Source organism: Callorhinus ursinus, unplaced genomic scaffold (genome assembly GCF_003265705.2).
Source record: "Callorhinus ursinus isolate GAN/ISIS: 27379988/994484 unplaced genomic scaffold, GSC_fseal_2.0 scaffold44, whole genome shotgun sequence".
Taxonomy (NCBI): Eukaryota; Metazoa; Chordata; class Mammalia; order Carnivora; family Otariidae; genus Callorhinus; species Callorhinus ursinus.
In genome coordinates, this window is record NW_027397106.1 from 9,753,053 (window position 1) to 9,768,892 (window position 15,840).

The following is a 15,840-nucleotide window of genomic DNA, read 5'->3' on the forward strand; positions in this document are numbered from 1 at the left end:
ATCTTTGGGATGCAGCAAAGGCGGGCCTAAGAGGAAAATATATAGCAATACAAACCTTTCTCAAGAAACAAGAAAAGTTTTGAATGCCCAACCTAACCCTACACCTAAAGGAGCTGGAGAAAGAACAGCAAATAAAGCCAAAACCCTGCAGGAGAAGAGACATACTAAAGATCAGAGCAGAAATCAATGAAATAGAAACCAAAAGTACAGTAGAACAGATCAACGAAACCAGGAGCTGGTTCTTTGAAACATTAATAAGATTGATAAACCCCTGGCCAGACTTCTCAAAAAGAAAAGAGAAATGACCTAAATAAATAAAATCATGAATGAAAGAGGAGAGATCCAAACAACACCAAAGAAATACAAACAATTATAAGAACATATTATGAGCAACTCTATGCCAGCAAATTAGATAATCTGGAAGAAATGGATGCATTCCTAGAGAAGTATCAACTACCAAAACTGAACCAGGAAGAAATAGAAAACCTGAACAGACCTATAACCACTAAGGAAATTGAAGTAGTCATCAAAAATCTCCCAACAAACAAGAGCCCGGGGCCAGATGGCTTCCCAGGGGAATTCTACCAAACATTTAAAGAAGAATTAATACCTACTTTTCTGACACTGTTCCAAAAAATAGAAATGGAAGGAAAATTTCCAAACTCATTTTATGAAGTCAGCATTACCTTGATCCCAAAACCAAAGACTCCACTAAAAAGGAGAATTACAGACCAATATCCCTAATGAACATGGATGCAAAAATTCTCACCAAAATACTAGCCAATAGGATCCAACAGTACATTAAAAGGATTATTCACCACAACCAAGTGGGATTTATCCCTGGGTTACAAGGTGGGTTCAGAATCCACAAATCAATCAATGTGATACAATACATTAATAAAAGAAAGAACAAGAACCATATGATCCACTCAGTAGATGCAGAAAAAGCATTTGATAAAGTACAGCACCCTTTCTTGATTAAAACTCTTCAGAGTGTAGGGATAGAGGGTACATACCTCAATATCATAAAAGCCATCTATGAAAAACCCACAGCAAATTATCATTCTCAATGGGGAAAAACTGAGAGCTTTTCCCCTACGGTCAGGAACACGGAGGGATATCCACTATCACCACTGCTATTCAACATAGTCCTAGAAGTCGTAGCCTCAGCAATCAGACAACAAAAAGAAATAAAAGGCATCCAAATTGGCAAAGAAGAAGTAAAACCATCACTCTTTGCAGATAATACAATACTTTATGTGGAGAACCCAAAAGACTCCAGCCCAAAACTGCTAGAACTCATACAGGAATTCAGTTAAGTGGCAGGATATAAAATCAATGCCCAGAAATCAGTGGCATTCCTATACACCAACAACAAGACACAAGAAAGAAATTAAGGAGTCAATCCCATTTACAGTTGCACCCAAGACCATAAGATACCTAGGAATAAATCTAACCAAAGAGGCAAAGAATCTGTACTCAGAAAACTATAGAATACTCATGAAAGAAATTGAGGAAGACACAAAGAAATGGAAAAATGTTCCATGCTCATGGATTGGAAGATATTTCACAAATACTGTGAAAATGTCTATGCCACCTAGAGCAATCTACACATGTAGTGCAATCCCTATCAAAATACCATCCACTTTTTTTCAAAGAAATGGAACAAATAATCCTAAAATTTATATGGAACCAGGAAAGACCCTGAATAGCCAGAGGAGTGTTGAAAAAGCAAAGCAAAGCGGGTGGCATCACAATTCTGGACTTCAAGCTCTATTACAAAGCTGTAATCATCAAGACAGGATGGCACTGGTGCCCTCTTGTACCTGGCGTGATCTGAGGGATTAGTGTGTGTGCTGAACTCCTCAGAACCATGGTGTCCCTTTCCCTCGCACCTGTTAACATCTTCAAGGCTGGAGCTGATGAAGAGAGAGCAGAGACTGCTCAGCTGTCTTCTTTTATTGGTGCCATCGCTATTGGAGACTTGGTAAAGAGCACATTAGGACCTAGGCGCATGGATAAAATTCTGTTAAGCAGTGGACGAGATGCCTCTCTTATGGTAACCAATGATGGTGCAACTATTCTAAAAAACATCGGTGTGGACAATCCAGCAGCTAAAGTTTTAGTTGATATGTCAAGGGTTCAAGATGATGAAGTTGGCGATGGCACTACTTCTGTTACTGTCTTAGCAGCAGAATTACTAAGGGAAGCAGAATCTTTGATTGCAAAAAAGATTCACCCACAGACCATCATTGCGGGTTGGAGAGAAGCCACAAAGGCGGCAAGACAGGCTCTGTTGAATTCTGCAGTTGATCATGGTTCTGACGAAGTTAAATTCCGTCAAGATTTAATGAACATTGTGGGAACAACATTATCCTCAAAACTTCTTACTCATCACAAGACCATTTTACTCAGTTAGCTGTAGAAGCTGTTCTCAGACTGAAAGGCTCTGGTAATCTGGAGGCAATTCACGTCATCAAGAAGCTAGGAGGAAGTCTGGCAGATTCCTATTTAGACGAAGGCTTTCTGTTGGATTAAAAAATTGGAGTAAATCAACCAAAGCGAATTTAAAATGCTAAAATTCTCATTGCAAATACTGGTATGGATACAGACAAAATAAAGATATTTGGTTTCAGGGTAAGAGTTGATTCTACAGCAAAGGTTGCCGAAATAGAACATGCCGAAAAGGAAAAAATGAAGGAGAAAGTTGAACATATTCTTAAGCATGGGATAAATTGCTTTATCAACAGGCAGTTAATTTATAATTATCCTGAACAGCTCTTTGGTGCTGCTGGTGTTATGGCAATTGAACATGCAGATTTTGCAGGTGTGGAATGCCTAGCTCTTGTCACAGGTGGTGAAATTGCCTCTACCTTTGACCACCCAGAACTAGTGAAGCTCGGAAGTTGCAAGCTAATTGAGAAAGTCATGAATGGAGAAGATAAACTCATCCACTTTTCTGGGGTGGCCCTTGGTGAAGCTTGTACCATTGTTCTTTGTGGTGCCACTCAACAAATTTTAGATGAAGCAGAAAGATCTTTGCATGATGCTCTTTGTGTTCTTGCCCAAACTGTGAAGGATTCTAGAACAGTTTATGGAGGAGGTTGTTCTGAGATGCTGATGGCTCATGCTGTGACACAGCTTGCCAGTAGAAAACCAGGCAAAGAAGCTGTTGCAATGGAGTCTTATGCTAAAGCCCTGAGAATGTTGCCAACTATCATAGCTGATAATGCAGGCTATGACAGTGCGGATCTGGTGGCACAGCTCCGAGCTGCCCATAGTGAAGGCAATACAACTGCTGGACTGGATATGAAGGAAGGTACCATTGGAGATATGGCAGGCAGTACTGGGTATAAGAGAAAGTTTCCAAGTAAAGCAACAAGTTCTTTTGAGTGCAGCTGAAGCAGCAGAGGTGATTCTTTGTGTGGACAACATTATCAAAGCAGCACCAAGGAAACGTGTCCCTGATCACCACCCCTGTTAAACATTCCCATGTGCTGTTGAGTTCTGGACCAGTTAGTTCATAGCAAAGTTGTGTTTGAAAGACTTCGACCTTTTAAAGAAGACTGTGGAATCGAGAAGTTTATCTGTGGCTCTTATATCCTTAAGTTTGGACATTTAACTGACCTTCTATTTTAACATGGGTCTAATTTATTTGCTGTTTCATTATCCATAAAATTTAGTTGATTTAAAAGTTCATTTCTCATACTGTGCATCAAAATAAAAATTTGAACAATAAAAAAAAAAAAGACAGTATGGCACTGGCACAAAAACAGACACATAGATCAATGGAACAGAAGAGAGAGCCCAGAAATGGACCTCAACTCTATGGTCAACTAATCTTCGACAAAGCAGGAAAGAATGTCCAATGGAAAAAAGACAGTCTCTTCAACAAATGGTGTTGGGAAAATTGGACAGCCACATGCAGAAGAATGAAACTGGACCATTTCCTTACACCACACACAAAAATAGACTCAAAATGGATGAAAGAGCTAAATGTGAGACAGGAATCCATCAAAATCCTTGAGGAGAACACAGGCAGCAACCTCTTTGACCTCAGCCACAGCAACTTCTTCCTAAGAAACACTGCCAAAGGCAAGGGAAGCAAGGGCAAAAATGAACTATTGGGACTTCATCAAGATAAAAATCTTTTGCACAGCAAAGGAAACAGTCAACAAAACCAAAAGACAACCCACAGAATGGGAGAAGATATTTGCAAATGACATACCAGATAAACGGCTAGTATCCAAAATCTATAAAGACCTTATCAAACTCAACACCCAAAGAACAAATAATCCAATCAAGAAATGGGCAGAAGACATGAACAGACATTTTTCCAAAGAAGACATCCAAATAGCCAACAGACACATGAAAAAGTGCTCAACATCGCTCGGCATCAGGGAAATCCAAATCAAAACCTCAATGAGATACCACCTCACACCAGTCAGAATGGCTAAAACTAACAAGTCAGGAAACGACAGATGTTAGCAAGAATGAGGAGAAAGGGGAACCCTCCTACACATTTGGTGGGAATGCAAGCTGGTGCAGCCACTCTGGAAAACAGTATGGAGGTTCTTCAAAAAGTTGAAAACAGAGCTACCGTACAACCCAGCAATTGCACTACTGGTTATTTACCCCAAAGATACAAATGTAGGGATCCGAAGAGATATGTGCACCCCAATATTTATAGCAGCAATGTTCACAATTGCCAAACGATGGAAAGAGCCAAGATGTCCATCAACAGATGAATGGATAAAGAAGAAGTGGTATATATATGCAATGGAATATTATGCAGCCATAAAAAATGAAATCTTGCTATTTGCCACAGCATGAATGGAACTAGAGGGTATTATGCTAAGCAAAATAAGCCATTCAGAGAAAGACAAGTATCATATGATCTCACTGATATGAGGAATTTGAGAAACAAGACAGAGGATCATAGCGGAAGGGAGGAAAAAAATGAAACAAGATGAAACCAGAGAGGGAGACAAACCATAAGAGACTGTTAATCTCAGGAAACAAACTGAGGGTTGCTGGAGTGGTGGGGGGTGGGAGGGATGGGGTGGCTGGGTGATGGACATTGGGGAGGTTATGTGCTATGGTGAGCACTGTGAATTGTTTAAGACTGATGAATCACAGACCTGTATCTCTGAAACAAATACTACAATATATGTTTAAAAAAAAAGGATAGTAGAAAAGGAAAAATGAAGGGGGGAAATCGGAGGGGGAGACAAACCACAAGAGACTATGGACTCTGAGACACAAACTGAGGGTTCTAGAGGGGAGGGGGTGGGGGATGGGTTAGCCCGGTGATGGGTATTAAGGAGGGCACGTACTGCATGGAGCACTGGGTGTTATACGCAAACAATGAATCATGGAACTCAACATCAAAAACTAATGATGTAATGTATGGTGACTAACATAACATAATAAAATAAAATTTAAAAAGAAAAAGAGACACTGAGACGAGATGTCATTGATAAAGCAGTTGACATTTTTATTTGTATACTCTATCTTTTACAAGTATTTCTGACCTTCCCTTTACCTCATTACACTGGGAGTTTTAATGGTCTCTGACTTCCCTGGAAATGAGAAGACCTTTCTGCTACAGCAAGATTCTAGAATTCTTTAGAAACTAATGTGTTAAAATAGTAGCAAATATTTAATGTGAACATTGAGGAAAACTGGCCCAAATCCCAACCAAAGACATCTTTTAGTTATAAATTATAACATTTGCTCTGCCTAGCTAGAATTTGTTGCTGTGTCTAGTCAGTGACGACAGTTTTCCAAAAGTAGCTGAATGAATGGACTATAAGAGCTAATATTTCTCTCATGAAGTTGTTTACTTACTGGCAGAATGAAATGCACTGCTTCTTCAAGCTTCAAACCCTAAATAGAACTGAGAACGTTATTAGTGCTGAAATTCATCCACAGCAAATGAAGTTAATTCAACTCAGTGCACATTTATGGAAACTCTTACTGCAACACGCTGGCCTAACGGTGGTGATACTAAGATAAATATGATGGCTCGTGCCTTCAAGGATCTCAGCCTAGTGGATTATGCACTGTTTTGGATCTTGCAAAGGAAATCAGCCTTAGCTAATACAATTAGTATCAACTCTCTTGATGTTCTACAGTGAAAGAATAAAAGGGTTATTAATCACCATGAGAAAAAGCGCAGGGTTCTAATCATCTAGAGATAACGTCAAACTGCATTTGGATGACAGGTCTACTATTTAGAAATTACTGAGCTGCCTCACTGCTCCACAGAGAAAAACACATTTGTAATCTGTCACACAAGTTCGGGCCTAGGTATGGCCGTTTCACTTGCTGTTTGTGTGATGTTGAGGAATGCATTTTCCTTAATGGGCATTCCATGAGAGCTCTCTAGCCCGCCCCGGGATTGGTGGAGATATGGGATTAAAATACTGGGGGCCTCTGACCTTGGCAAATGTGGGCTTCTGACCAACCCAGAACTCCAGTGGCATGGCACATTAGGATCTGAAAGGAATGACTCCAAATGCAATACACTGGAGTCATGTGCTACTAGAAAAACTCCAACTCCTACTTCAAATTGGTGTGTAACCATAAGGAAAAAAATGTCTTTTTTCTAGACAGTGGAAGGGAAAAGTATCCATTAATGACTGAAGTGAAATATAAATATACCAGATGCTAAAATACGTAACAGGTTCATTATCCTGAGACATTCTTTAACGCGTGTTCCCTTTTGTTATGCAAAAATATGCAGGCACTTTATTGAACATTTTAAGGATTCCTAAGCAAGTAAAAATGAGCATGTCTTTCAGTTAACATGCTGTATAACACCAATCAAATTTTCAACAGAAGCATAAACATCTTCCACTTAATCATCTTGGCAAAAATTATGCATTTGGTTCAGAACACAATGCTGTTACTCCTCTATATAACTCAAGCAAGTTTAAATCTTTTCCTTTTATTTATCCTCTTATACTTTTAAGTCTGAATGCATTATAAATTCACTCAAATTTCCATAACTACTGAAATGTGAATTATGTAGTTCTGCTCCCCTCTCCAATTTTTAAATATTCACTAAACTTTCTCATTTAATTTTCATTAATTCTTTTCTGAGATGTTGAGGCTCTTAGAAGAGTAGATGTACATTTTACTCATCTTTGTCGCCCTAGGACATAGCCTATGACTAATAAATATTAACTACTTATTACTATATGTAAATGCATATAAATACATCATTGGGTTTTTCAGTGACTTATTTTCTGGATAAGGTCCCATTGGTGACATTCGAGAGAGAGGATCATGACAGAATCAGACTCACAAGGACTCCGCCCTGACTAGAGCTCAACATATGGCTCAGCCTAGAGGATAGGGGACGTTAGTAGATCACATAACTTATGAAACTCAGATATGAGAAGGAGGAAAGACACATGGACCTGTTGCGTTTTTAGAGACATCAAGCCATTTACTTGGGTAACACAGCAGGTGAGAAGTGTGGAGGGAGGGGAAGCTGCCAAATGAGGCTTGGATTGTGAGGGACCTCACAGGACACAGAGTGTTCTCCTAAAGACAACAAAAGCCACAAAGGATTCCAAACTGAGAAATATCATGATCAGATATGTTTTATAAAGGAAAATTCACATGGAAGATGCATTTGATGTTCTGAATTTCAACACAGTGTTCTTAGTACAACTTTCTGGTGCAACAGAGAATAGTTGAACTGTCTTTCCACTTGACAGAGGATGATAGCTGGCACATTCCTCCTCAAAGTCTAGGCTTTATGCTAAACATCCCCATTCCCTCCACCATTCCTTTGTCATTCTTTCTGGGTCTCTTGACATTCCAGTTGGCGTTTGTACATGCTCTCTAGTTTGTCAATGCCTCTTCTGAAACACAGTATCCCCAGCTTAACATAAAGGACAGAAATCACAAAAGACAAGACAGATAGGTTTTATCAGATAAATCGAAAACAACTACAAGTTAAGCAAAAACTACCACAAGCCAAAATGTGAATCTCTGATGACCTGTGTTAGAATCATATTTGGGCTTTCTAAGATTCAGATTTCATAATTCTACTTAGACCTTTTTGTTTTCTGTTAGCAGCTTTATTGAGATATAATTCACATAGCATACAATTCATACATTTAAATTGTAAACTTCATCGTTTTTAATTTACTCCAAAGTGGTGCAACCATTACCACTATATATATTAGAACCTGTATTTATTTATTTTTTTGAAGTACAGTTGATGCACAATGTTATATTAGTTTTAATATACAATATAATATATAATATCATGTGTATAATATAGTGATTAGACAAATCTATATGTTATGCTATGCTCACAAGTGTTAGCTACCATCAGTATGATGACCAATGATAACTACCTTGACCTTTTATATCAAATATTCTATGGACAGCATTCAGGACTTTGCATGAAACATGCATGTGGACACCCAAGCATGCACACATGCACATCCACTCCATACCACACACAGAAACACACACATACACACCAGGTTATTCTTGGGAAGACTCAAGTTTGACAACAGCTGTTATAAACAATCTTAATAACAAATAAAACTCAGAACAAATATTTATAACATCTGTAACAGGTAAAGAGGTAATATCTTTAATATGCAAAGAACTATTACAAGCCAATGAGGAAAATATCAAGCATCCTTATAAAAAATTGAGTGAAGGATATGAAAAACCAATTCATCAATACCCAACAGACTTAAGAAAAACAATTATCAACCTCACTACCTGTCCACCATCCCTTGTCTTCAATTTTGAAGTAGGAAAGCTCTGAAAATAAAGCTTTTCTAGCATTCATAGAGCAGCAAAACCTAATCTGACTTGAGCTCATTTGGTGACAAAAACCTGATGAGAGAAAGGATATTAATGGTTTCTATGTGTACCAGTTAGTGTGGATAGTCCTATGACTCACTGAAGGATGAGATTTTTTTGCTTATAGTTTGCTATGCTACTATGTTACCCCAGGCTCCCTGAGATGCTTGTATAATGTACTGTTCTGAATTATCTTGGTAAAAGTCAAAAAGAAGTGCAAATTTTGAAAAAGTTGTTGAGCTAGTGATCATGGATATATCTAGTTAAAGAAATACATATCAAAATGAAATAGTTTTTTGCTAATCAAATTGGAAACTATTAAGACAAATCCAAGATTCTTCGTTGGTGAGGGAAATGGTCACTTTCCTATACTTATTGTGGAATGATATATAAAGTAACCTCTAGAGGGAAATTTGGCTAAGCATATGAGGAGTCATTATAATGTGCAACCCTTTTAAGTTATCAATTCAACTTCTGGGAATTCATCTCAAGGAAATAATCATTGTATCGTGTTCATTATAGTACCATAAACAGTAATAAAATGGAAACAACTGTTTCACAGTAGGTAATCTGCTATATCATGATCACATCACAGATTAAATTATAACACATTCACTAAAATAACGTTGTGAAAGTATTTCATGACATGAAAAATTTTAATAATATATTCTGAGGTGAAAAAGCAGGTTACAAAACAAAAATGATGTAGAGGATGATTCTGGTTTTGGAAAAATATCTATGCAATTATGTGCATAAAGTTCACATGTACTGATGAATTTATCTGGAAGATCACACTGTAAATAATTTTCTTTCTTCTTTCTTCTGTGCTTTCCAACTTGTTTTTGGAAGAATTTGTAATGCTTTTATAATTTAGAAAGCGAATACACTTTTAATGTGATATCCTAAACACAATTCTGCTTAAATGTTCTGATCATGATAAAGTGACATGGGGCTATTACTTCTTTTATCCTGGACACTTGTGTGTACACAGTCCAAATTGACATCATAAAAGATGAATTAACAATATACTTATAATTTGGTATAGTGTAAACGGGTTTCATATAAGGCATAATCATGATAATGATGGTAATAGTAATAAAAATAAAACATCACAGAAAAGGAAATCTAATGAAATTATAGGTAGCTATGTTGCCAACAACTCTCCAAGAAGAGCCTTTCTTATGTCTCTCTTCCTTCCTCTACAGTTACAGGAATGGTTTACAGATGGAAAAAACCTCTATGATTTTAAAAGATGAGGGGAGTTGCAACCTCAAAATAGCAGTTTGAGGTAATATATTTATTTTCCTTTTCTTTCTAAATACCTTTGAATTTACTGACATAATATGAAATGGGGTAGGGAAAGAGGATGTGTAACAAAGCATAGCATGCAGAGTGTTCCACAAATAGCTCCCATATATTGAAATGATTACAAAACACAGCAAAGACGAAGGCTTTCCATTCATTTCTAGGACTAACATAACCATGATGGAAATTAGCAGGAAAGAAAAGGATACGTGCATCTCTTTCATAAATATACATGCAAAACTGAATTCAGCAGCTTATTAAATAATAATGAACTACCACAAAGCGCAATATACTCTAGTGCTCTATGAATGGGTCAAGGTAAGAAGCCTATTCTCATAGCTTATTACATTAATAGTTTAAAGTAGAAAACATACTAAAAGAAAGCATGTAATTATTTCTAGCAACATTGAAAAGCTGCTTTATTTCTATAAGAAGTCATCATAATCCTGGTAAAAACTTAGTAGGTTCCTTTCTTAATGTGCTAGACACCAAAAGCAAAAATGATACTTAATGGTCAAATAAAAGGATAAGGAAAAAAAACAAAAACAAAAAAATTTAAACTTCAATAATGAAATAGGTTCATTCCATAAGCTGGATGTTCATAAAGAAATTTTAATATTCATCAAGGATCTAGAAGGAGGAAATAAGCTCAACTTAATAATGAAAAATTAAAGACCAATAGAATATATTTTTAAAGATTTTATTTATTGGTGGGGGAGGGGCAGAGGGACAAACAGACAGACTCCCTGTTGAGCGCAGAGGCTGAGGCGGGGCTCGATCCAAGGACCCTGAGATCATGACCAAGCCAAAAGCAGAGACTTAACTGACTGAGCCACCCAGGCTCCCCAACTAATAACATATTTTTGACTGTTGGGCTAGAAAAGACATAAAAGAGCAGTAATATCCCATGTCAGCAAAGATGTGAAGAAACTTGGATGTATCCGTTTCCTATTACTGCTGTAACAAATTACCACCACTTAGAGCCTTAGATGATACAAACTTATCTTAGTTCTAGAAGTCAGATGTTCAAAATGGGTCTCACTGAGCTAAAATCAAGGTGTTGGCAGGGTAGCCAGCATTCCTTCTGGAGGTTCAAAGACAGAATTTGTTTCTCTTCCTTTTTTGTGATTCTAGATGTACCCTGCACGTCTTGACTTACGGCCCTCTTGGTCTACCCTCCAAAGGCAGCCTTCTCATGCTGCCACCTCTTGTCCGCTTCTGCCTCTCTTTTCCTCTCTTAAAGACTCTTGTAATTACATTGGGTCCTCCTGGATAACCCAGGGTAATTTCTATATTTTAGGGTCAGCTGACTAGCAACCTTAGTTTCCCTTTGCAATGTAACTTTCACATATTTGAAGGTTCCAGGGATTCAGATGTGGATATTTTGTGGGGAGGCATTATTCTCCCGACCATAGCAGGTGTTTTCAGTCACTGTTGGGGATGTATATATTGTTACAACTTTCTGGCAGGTTGACACTAAAATGTCCCTGGAGCTTACTGTGCATCATGGGAGTGTACTTGTACACCAATTAGACTTGCAAGTTCCTTTTATAGAGCATAGCTTGAAAACATATTTCAAAAGAAAAATATTTACACTGGCCCTCCCCACCTCAAGTTTGGTGGTGATGATCTACTCTTTCCGACCTCATAAGCAAGTTACAGTCTATTCAGATGTGGGAATAATTTTCTAAGACACTCAAAAACAAATCAGATTTATTCTGAGAGATGAGGGATCAGAAAACCATTTTCACAGTGAGATAAAACCTCCCATGAATTTGAACAGAAATACTGAGCATGCCTAAACATGCCAGATCTCTGGGAATCAATAATTTTAAAAAAATGTTCCATTATTCATTTAAATATTTGCCTCATTGGCTCAATCTCACAAAATACACATTGAATTGAGAATCCTAGAGGTCAAATAGAAAATGTTTCAGAGGTACTCACTATGCAAACGCAGATAGAACTAATGCCTAGACCATGCTGAAGAGTGATAACTTCTGTGTCTTCTTTATGACAAGGCTTCTCTGATATAAATCACTCATTTTATTCTAATCACATTATGCCCTTGTTATAGTTCATTATCTCCAGGTCATATAGCTAGAGATTTTTCCAGGTACAAAATCTCATTTTGTGATAGTCCCTGTTTTAAGTTCTTTCCATTTATTTCATTAAGCCCTACAAATATTCTTCCTCTCTTCATCAAAATAAACTATAACTTTTTATTTTATTATAAAAATATAGTAAATATATACTTAAAGGTACATTTGCTACTAAGCTCAGATCTTTGAATGATTCTCTATCAAGACACGTAACACACTAGTGTTATTATTAATATTGAGTAGTTTGCAGTTGAAAATAGATGGTTGTCATTTTTATAAATTAATAAAGCATTGCAAACTCTATATGACTGAACCTAAGATTATTGGCTTTTAAAGTTTTATTCATTCAGTCTTACCCACAAAAGAATTTTTCATTCCTAATATGAAGTCAGTGATTACAGTCCTCTGCCACTCCTTTAACAAGAAACACCTCTGGAGGAGAGTCATCATCTCTCTTAGCAGGTGGTGACAAGGTAAGTCAAAGCTCTGTTGTAATATTCTTACTTTTTCCTTCTTCCAGGTATTAAGAAAAATACAACAGGGTCTGCATGCTCAGAATCTCTTCCTCATGACTCTGCAATCAGAATTTTCTCATCTCATTTCATAGTACAGGGAGGAGCAATCCTAGCCCCAAATTTTACCACTCTTTGGACCTCCTTGGCAACTGTCTATAGGAAGCACACTAACAGCAGTTATGGAGGACACTGGTTTCAACGAGAAGAATTTACTTCAGCAAAAACTGGGCTCAGGGAAATACATGGAAGGCTCAGAACAAAGACTCTACTCTGGGTTTACGATGGTTGTGCTTTGCAAAATATAAAGAAAATTGAATTCGATGACAAACATTTCAAGATCCTATCCCAAATTCAATTCATAAGTTGTCTAATGTCAACAGGACCTTAAATAAGGCCTCTAAAAACAAACTTGCCAATGTCTGATCAATATAAATATGATTCTCACATAGAAAATTTTTAATAAGTAGCTCATATAAGTACACGGATCCCTCAGTGTAAAAAAATAAAATTGTTCCTTTTTGGGAATCTTATGAAATCTTTCATGTGAAATACAATTATAGAGTCCCAATGACCTGTTAGGTACTGGTCTAGGTGCTGGTCTACGTTTAGCCAACATCTCTTGAATATTCTCTGTATTTGACCCAAACTATTCCAAGTCTTACAACTTTTCAGCGAGATGGTTATATACCTGCAAATGAACAAATGCAATGTAGTGTGGGAATAACCATAATTGACATTTATAAACATTGTTACAAACATGTAAGAAAAGAAGCACTTAAGTTTGATTGAGAGAGGCAGATGAGGCCTCACAGAAAGGGTAGCATTTAAGCTGCAGGCTGAAGGACAGCTGAGGACAGCCAAACATACATATTGACAAGAAACCCATTTATTGCCGGTGCAAAGGCCTACACCATAAAGAAAGGCATTATGACTTGAGTAACCAACAGATATTTCAGAATTTTAATGGAGTATAAGATGTAAGGGGTGGGTAGGGGGAGGGAAGGGAGAATGATGGCCAGGAAGAAGCCAGAAGCTAGCCATAGGCTAGATAACAGCATGGCTAGTATGGCATGCAAAGGAATTTCTATCTGAAGAATTTTAAGGATTAGATTTTTATGTTAAAAAGATTACTCTGGACAAATCAGGTAAGACTAGAAGAAGAGAAAAGGTATTATACTCATATAAGTAAAAGCTGATGGTAACCTGAACTAAGTAGAATATATTAGGGTCTAAAGGAGGAACAGGTTCAAGAGATATTTAGCAAGAAGAATGTATAAGCCCGGCGATTGACTGCAAGACAGACAAGAGAGAGGAATCTGGGATATGTCCCAGGTTTTTGGCTTGAGTGACTGAGTGGATAAGTCATGATAGGTTGATTTTAAACGTGATGAACCAGAGAAGCCCGTGGAAAGTCTAAGCGGAAATAGCCACTTGGCAGTTAGATATCTAGGTGCAAAATTAAGCAGAGGCATTTGGACTTGAGAAAGACCAGTCAGTCCACAAGGAGGACTTGAAGCCATGAAAAGATAAGGGAGAATAGGGAAGACCCTTAGGGGATACTGATGTTTAAAGGGGAGTTAGAGGAAGGGGGTTTGACCAACTGTATTGAAAAGAAAGAGATACATAGTTTGGTTTTGAGCTAGTAAAGAGCTAAAATGTTGAATTAAGAGGCAGTCATAAGATCAAGTGAATGCATCCACCAGACTTCATTCTACACACAATCATTACATGTAGGGACCTGCTAATTTTCATATTTGTGTAATCAGAATGTACATTGGCCCCCATGACCTTGTCCTTCCCCTGACTCTTGCCCAGAAACACATCTTGAATCAAAAGAGGAGGCTAGGACTGAAGGACAATAATGCCAAAAGGATTGGAGAATTTTTCTTAATTGAAATTTTCTAGGAAGTGAATGTAGAATATAACATTGCATATGATAGAGCAAAACTTCTCCAAAAAACAAAACAAGACAAAACAAAAAAACCTCTCTCTCTCAAGTTCTATTAGCTGTAGCAGCTGTCAACTCTATGTCTTCTTTCTTTTTTTCTCCACCATAACAACTCCTTCTGACCACCAGCTCCTACTGTCCTACTTTATGGGCAAGCATCTCTCCTAAGTCTCTGAGTTTTTTCATTTTGTATACAGATCTACTATTCTATTCATTAACAACAACAACAACAAAAGGATGGGGCATCTGGGTGGCTCAGTCAGTTAAGTGTCTGCCTTTGGCTCAGGTCATGCTCTCAAGGTACTGGGATCGAGTCCCGCATCGAGCTCCTTGCTCAGCAGGGAGTCTGCTTCTCCCTCTTCCTCTGCCTGCTGCTCCCCCTGCTTGTGCTCTCTCTCTCAAATAAATAAAATCTTTAAAAGAAAAAAAAAGGTCATGGCACCACCTTCAGAAGGCCCAGGAAGGAATGACAAGGATTATAAATAACTGATTTAAATTTTTTCCCAGACACATATTTTTATGTATAAAATCATCTTGTTATAAAACAGAGACCTATTTGGTTTCATGCTATTCTTATATTTTAGATTTTATTCAACTTGCAAATAAATGTTCAGTACTCACTTACTGAAATCTAACAAAGATTGAATCAATGATAAGCATCTCAGACATAAATACATTTTTCTGCAAAGGGATATTTATAAAATATATTTTCATCAAAAATTAGAGAAAAATGCACCAGGTACGTGTTTGGTTTTAATTGTTAAGCTTTTCACAATATGCACCATGGGAATGATGTAGTTTTACAGGAGAATGCATAATTCTGAACAACACCCCAACCTTCATCAAATGTAATAAATTCCAAGTACCATCTGGCAATTTGTAATTTTCTTGGGGTTCTTTTATGTATAGCCATCTGAATCAAAGGAATAACATTCACTTCTTACCAGTGTACTACCTTAGAATAGTGAGTTACAGAGAAATTGCTTTTGGGCTAAATAAAGACTAATACAAATCAAATTCCCTAATGATTCTAATACCACTAGATCTAAAAGGAAGACCCAAGAATCTGCATTTTTAACCAGCACACAGTTGACGCTAATGCATGGTCACAAGAAACATCTGTTATGCC

At 37.3% G+C, this 15,840-nt stretch overlaps 1 protein-coding gene and 1 pseudogene across 7 annotated transcripts in view; one reads left to right on the plus strand and one right to left on the minus strand.

The window, feature by feature from the left end:
• Positions 1-15,840, minus strand: part of TMEM117 (transmembrane protein 117) — a 493,780-nt gene that overhangs the window by 56,519 nt on the left and 421,421 nt on the right. The window lies entirely within an intron of this gene.
• Positions 1,822-3,755, plus strand: LOC112832555 (T-complex protein 1 subunit beta pseudogene; annotated as a pseudogene).